Here is a 6,293-nt window from a genome sequence, read left to right on the forward strand (position 1 = left end):
AGTATATGATGCAAGAGCTTAAACATGAGCACAACAATTGCCAAGTATCACATTACCCAAAACATTTATAGCAATTACTACATGTATCATTTTCCAATTCCAACCATATAACAATTTAACGAAGAGGAAACTTCGCCATGAATATTATGAGCTAAGAACACATGTGTTCATACGAACCAGCGGAGCGTGTCTCTCTCCCACACAAGCATGATGAACTTATTCAAACACAAACAAAAACAAACAGACGCTCCAAGTAAAGTACATAAGATGTGGCCGAATAAAAATATAGTTTCAAGAGAAGGAACCTGATAATTTATCGATGAAGAAGGGGATGCCCAAGGCATCCCCAAGCTTAGACGCTTGAGTCTTCTTGATATATGCAGGGGTGAACCACCGGGTGCATCCCCAAGCTTAGAGCTTTCACTCTCCTTGATCGTAGTATATCATCCTCCTCTCTTGACCCTTGAAAACTTCCTCCACACCAAACTCGAAACAACTCATTAGAGGGTTAGTGCACAATAAAAATTCACATGTTCAGAGGTGACACAATCATTCTTAACACTTCTGGACATTGCATAAAGCTACTGGACATTAGTGGATCAAAGAAATTCATCCAACATAGCGAAAGAGGCAATGCGAAATAAAAGGCAGAATCTGTCAAAACAGAACAGTTCGTATTGACGAATTTTAAAATGGCACCAGACTTGCTCAAATGAAAATGCTCAAATTGAATGAAAGTTGCGTACATATCTGAGGATCATGCACGTAAATTGGCATAATTTTCTGAGCTTCCTGCAGGTCAGTGGGCTCAGATTCGTGACAGCAAAGAAATCTGGAACTGCGCAGTAATCCAAATCTAGTACTTACTTTTCTATCAACGGCTTAACTTGGCACAACAAAACTCAAAACTAAGATAAGGAGAGGTTGCTACAGTAGTAAACAACTTCCAAGACACAAATATAAAACAAAGTACTGTAGCAAAATAACACATGGGTTATCTCCCAAGAAGTTCTTTTCTTTATAGCCATTAAGATGGGCTCAACAGTTTTAATGATGCACTCGCAAGAAATAGTATTTGGAGCAAAAGAGAGCATCAAGAGGCAAATTCAAAACACATTTAAGTCTAACATGCTTCCTATGCATAGGAATCTTGTAAATAAACAAGTTCATGAAGATCAAAGTAACAAGCATAGGAAGATAAAACAAGTGTAGCATCAAAAATTTCAGCACATAGAGAGGTGTTTTAGTAACATGAAAATTTCTACAACCATATTTTCCTCTCTCATAATAACTTTCAGTAGCAACATGAGCAAACTCAACAATATAACTATCAAATGAAACATTCTTATCATGAGTCTCATGCACAAAATTATTACTACTCCCAACATAAGCATAATCAGTTTTATTAGTTGTAGTGGGAGCAAATTCAACAAAGTAGCTATCATTATTATTCTCATCAAGTGTAGGAGGCATAGTATAATCACAACAAAATTTACTCTCCATAGTAGGTGGCACTAAAAGACCACTATCATTATAATCATCATAAATAGGAGGCAAAGTATCATCAAAGAAAATTTTCTCCTCAATGCTTGGGGGACTAAAAATATCATGAAAACCAGCTTCCCCAAGCTTAGAACTTTCTATATTATTGTCAACAATGGTGTTCAAAGCGTTCATACTAATATTACTACCAGCATGCAAAGAAGATTTCATAGGTTTTTTAATTTTCGCATCAAACAATCCATGTTTTAAATCAGGAAATAGAATAAGAAGCTCACTCTTGTACATTATGCCAAACTAGTGTAAACAAGAAACAACAAGATGCAATTGCAGGATCTAAAGGAAATAGCTTTGAGCACACACACAACGGCGCCGGAAAAATACTTTACCCAGGACCGTAGTATGAGAGCCTTTTACCTTTCCTCCCCGGCAACGGCGCCGGAAAAGTGCTTGATGTCTACGGGAGCTTCTATTCTTGTAGACAGTGTTGGGCCTCCAAGAGCGAGAGGTTTGTAGAACAGCGAGCAAGTTTCCCTTAAGTGGATACCCAAGGTTTATCGAACTCGGGGAGGAAGAGGTCAAAGATATCCCTCTCATGCAACCCTGCAACCACAAAGCAAGAAGTCTCTTGTGTCCCCAACACACCTAATAGGTGCACTAGTTCGGCGAAGAGATAGTGAAATACGGGTGGTATGAATAAGTAGTAGCAACGGTGCCGAGAAAAGTGCTTGGCGTGTAGTTGATGGTGGTGGTATTGCAGCGAGTAGTAACGCGATGAAACGAGTAAACAAGCAGTAGTAACTCAGCGAGTATTTAGGAACAAGGCCTAGGGAATAGACTTTCACTAGTGGACACTCTCAACATCGATCACATAACGAGAACGGATAAATGCATACTCTACACTTTTGTTGGATGATGAACACATTGCGTAGGATTACACGAACCCTCAATGCCGGAGTTAACAAGCTCCACAATAATGCTCATGTTTAAGTAACCTTTAGTGTAAGATAGATCAATAGACTAAACCAAGTACTAGCATAGCATGCACACTGTCACCTTCATGCATATGTAGGAGGAATAGATCACATCAATATTATCATAGCAATAGTTAACTCCATAATCTACAAGAGATCATGATCATAGCATAAACCAAGTACTAACACGGTGCACGCACTGTCACCTTTGCACACATGCGGGAGGAATAAACTACTTTAATAACAAATCACTAGAGTAGCACATGGATAAATTGTGATACAACATGCTGCAATCTTAAAGAGATATAAATAAGCACTTCACTACGCCATTCAACAGTGAATAAGTATTCTGTGAAATCTAGCCTAAGAGACCCACACGGTGCACACACTGTCACCTTTACACACGTGGGACGAGGAGTCTCCGGAGATCACATAAGTAAAACTCACTTGACTAGCATAATGACATCTAGATTACAAGCATCATCATATGAATCTCAATCATGTAGGGCAGCTCATGAGATTATTGTATTGAAACACATAGGAGAGAGATGAACCACATAGCTACCGGTACAGCCCCGAGCCTCGATGGAGAACTACTCCCTCCTCATGGGAGCAACAGCGGTGATGAAGATGGCGGTGGAGATGGCAGCGGTGTCGATGGAGAAGCCTTCCGGGGCACTTCCCCGCTCCGGCAGCGTGCCGGAACGGAGATCCTGTCCCCCGGATCTTTGCTTCGCGATGGCGGCGGCTCCGGCAGGTTTCGTGGGTTTCGTCAATTGGTACTCGCGTTTTTAGGTCGAAAGGGGTTTTATAGGCGAAGAGGCGGCGCGGGGGGCTCGACGGGGCGGCCTCACCCTAGGCCGGCGCGGCCGGACCCCGGCCCGCGCGGCCCTATGGTGTGGGGCCCCCTGGCTCCTCTCCGACTCTTCTTCGGTGTTCGGAGCCTTCCGAGGAAAATAGGAGGTTTGGCGTTGATTTCGTCCAATTCCGAGAATATTGCCCGAACAGCCTTTTACGGAACCAAAAACAGCGAGAAAACGGCAAGCGGCCTTTCGGCATCTCGTCAATAGGTTAGTTCCGGAAAACGCATAATAATGACATAAAGTGTGAACAAAACATGTAGATAACATCAATAATGTGGCATGGAACACAAGAAATTATCGATACGTTGGAGACGTATCAGCGCCCACCGTGGGGCCAGCGGCGTCTGGAGGCCGGAACCGGGAGGGTTCCGCCATGGGAAGCTACGACGACACCATCGCTGTGGGGCGCGTCCTTTACGCCGGAAATCTGCCGATCGTTCCTCCGGATGAGTGCTGGATTCCGGCTAAGACAAACCCCGTCAAGCTCTCCATCGTCCCAGTTGGCGGCATACACATCTTCATCGGGGAAACCGTCGATTCCGACGGAAACCCACTGGTAAGTAGCGCTGACGCGACCGTCGCTGAGCAGGACGAAGTCGCAAAGATCCAATCTGAGATGCAGGAACTTCCCAGGGAAGATTCCGCCTTAGATCTGAAAAAATCAAAACCTACCCAATCCGCCCCTGAGCAGGAAACAACGGTGGAAGACCAATGCAGATCCGCCTGGGTCTCCCAGGTGTTAGAGAAGCAAAGGTGTCACTTCGTACACTTCTTGGCCCATACCACCGGAACCGCCCCTCAAGAAGCCGGAGCTGGTCCCGAGCAGGTCGAGGCACCGGAAAACAACGCTGCTCCGTATCAGCAGGAGGCTGTCGGAGAAAGCGGTACTCTCGGTTGAAGAGTCGATCTCGGGTAACCTAAGCCCAATTTCCGGGGATGCCCCCTCCATGGATACTGAAGAGTTCGATCGCAAGGTGAAGGAATACGGATACGGTGATCAGCCCGAAGTTGAATCCGCCCAGCCTAAACAGGTCCTTGCAACCTTGGCGGCGCTGGATCAACGAGGATCATAGGATGACAACACCTACTCCGACCCACAGCCATCCCACGCAGGATCTCCGCTTTCGCGGGAACGACCGCGCAAGGAGGTCTTGTCCCCAGAGGAACTGGTTGAGCAAGCAGGCATGGAGACAATCGCACACTCGGATATTCTCAACAAACCCATTACTCCCGAAGACGCAGAGGCGCTAGAAGCTAAGAGGATAGAGATGCTGGCCACGGCGCAAAAATTCGCTCAAACCGCAGCCGCAATGATTCACGAAAGGAAGGAGGCCGCGAATTTCGTGGACAACTTTCTCAAGCGCGAGCAGGAGGTGGACGAATCACTGGTGAAAGTCAAGCAACTCCGGAAGCATTGGGAGGATAAGATCACTGAGGCTCAACGGGAGGTCGATAAGATCCGACGGGAAGGCAGTAACTCCCCGCAAGATCACCTTCGCAACTCCGACCGAGCAGCAGCCGCTCGCCACTCCAAAGGATAACATGAAGAAGGCTGCGGAGATCTTGAAGAAAAAGACCGAGGAGATTGACATTGACTACGTCCGTACGCTCTTGCCTCAGCAATGAAGCAGCAGAGCAAGACAAACACTTCACGCAGGTTGGAATCCAACCGGGATCATTGCATCTCTACTGCGCAGAAGGACGCCTACGACAATCGCCATCGTGATGATGAATCGCGAACCGGATCCTCGGAACGCAGAAGAAAACCAGAGAACACCCAAATCCAATCCCCGTACCATCAAAGACACCTCCGTCAGATCCAAAGAAGGGAAAGGATGCGATGTACACTGGTAGGAACAAGTACCGGAATCCCTCACCTCCACCCAACGGATACCCGCGTCCTCCGCTTCCTCGCCGCCGCAGTCCAGTCGGAAACACCAGGCCTCATGGCCCAGGTGTAATCAACATCCGCGTCAACATGCCGCCTCCGAGGAACAGAGAGCGTACGCCGGAACCCCGCCGAAGCCGGAACAATGACCGAGAACCCGAGCCTAGGAGGAGTAGGAACGAGGAGCGTGACCCGGAGCCTCGCGAGGCCGGAGCAGACGAAGGCAACCAGCACCATGGTGAAGGCAGCCATCGAAGCCGGAGTCAACATCGCGAAGGACGGGGAGAGTCGGATGGCGGAAGCAAGAGGTCACATCTGCCCCCTCGCAGGTCTCCCTCACCACCACCTAGCGGTGGAGGCGGAGGTGGAGGCGGCGGCCGGAGATCTCGCTCTCGCTCAAAATCCCCCCGCCACGGCTCGCAGGACGCACGGGAACGTCTCAATGAATACAGAACTGATTACATAGGCCCAAAGTGCTTCGGGAGGATGATTCGAGAGGAACCAACGCCAAGGATGAACCTCAAACTACCCGGAAACCTGAAGACCTTTGATGGCACCGAAAGGCCGGATACCTGGATTGAGGATTACTATAATGTAGTAACCTTTGCCGGAGGAACCCCTAATATCGCCTGCCGCATGCTTCAGCTGTACCTTGTGGGTCCAGCCCGGATCTGGCTCAGCGACCTCGAGAAGAATTCCATCTTTTGCTGGTTTGACCTGAAGACCGCCTTCGAAAAGCACTTCAGGGGCACCTACAAGAGACCTGCCACGACAAGCGACTTACGAGCGTGTATCCGGAAGAAGGGTGAAACATCAAGGAATTTCCTCACCCGATGGTTGGCACGCGAGGAACGAGTGTGAAAATGTTGATCACACCACGGCTATGCACGCCTTTATAGGTGGACTGCAGAGGGGAGGATTGCTGCGGCACAAGCTCACTTGCTTGGCTAACGCAAACAAACTGACTTTGGATGACATGATCTCCATTGCCAGCGATCACACTGCCGCCGATGACGATGCAGGCGGAGACCTCGCAGCCACAACAATTCCCCTGCACCAGCAAAAGAA

Source organism: Lolium rigidum, chromosome 7, assembly GCF_022539505.1.
Source record: "Lolium rigidum isolate FL_2022 chromosome 7, APGP_CSIRO_Lrig_0.1, whole genome shotgun sequence".
Taxonomy (NCBI): domain Eukaryota; kingdom Viridiplantae; phylum Streptophyta; class Magnoliopsida; order Poales; family Poaceae; genus Lolium; species Lolium rigidum.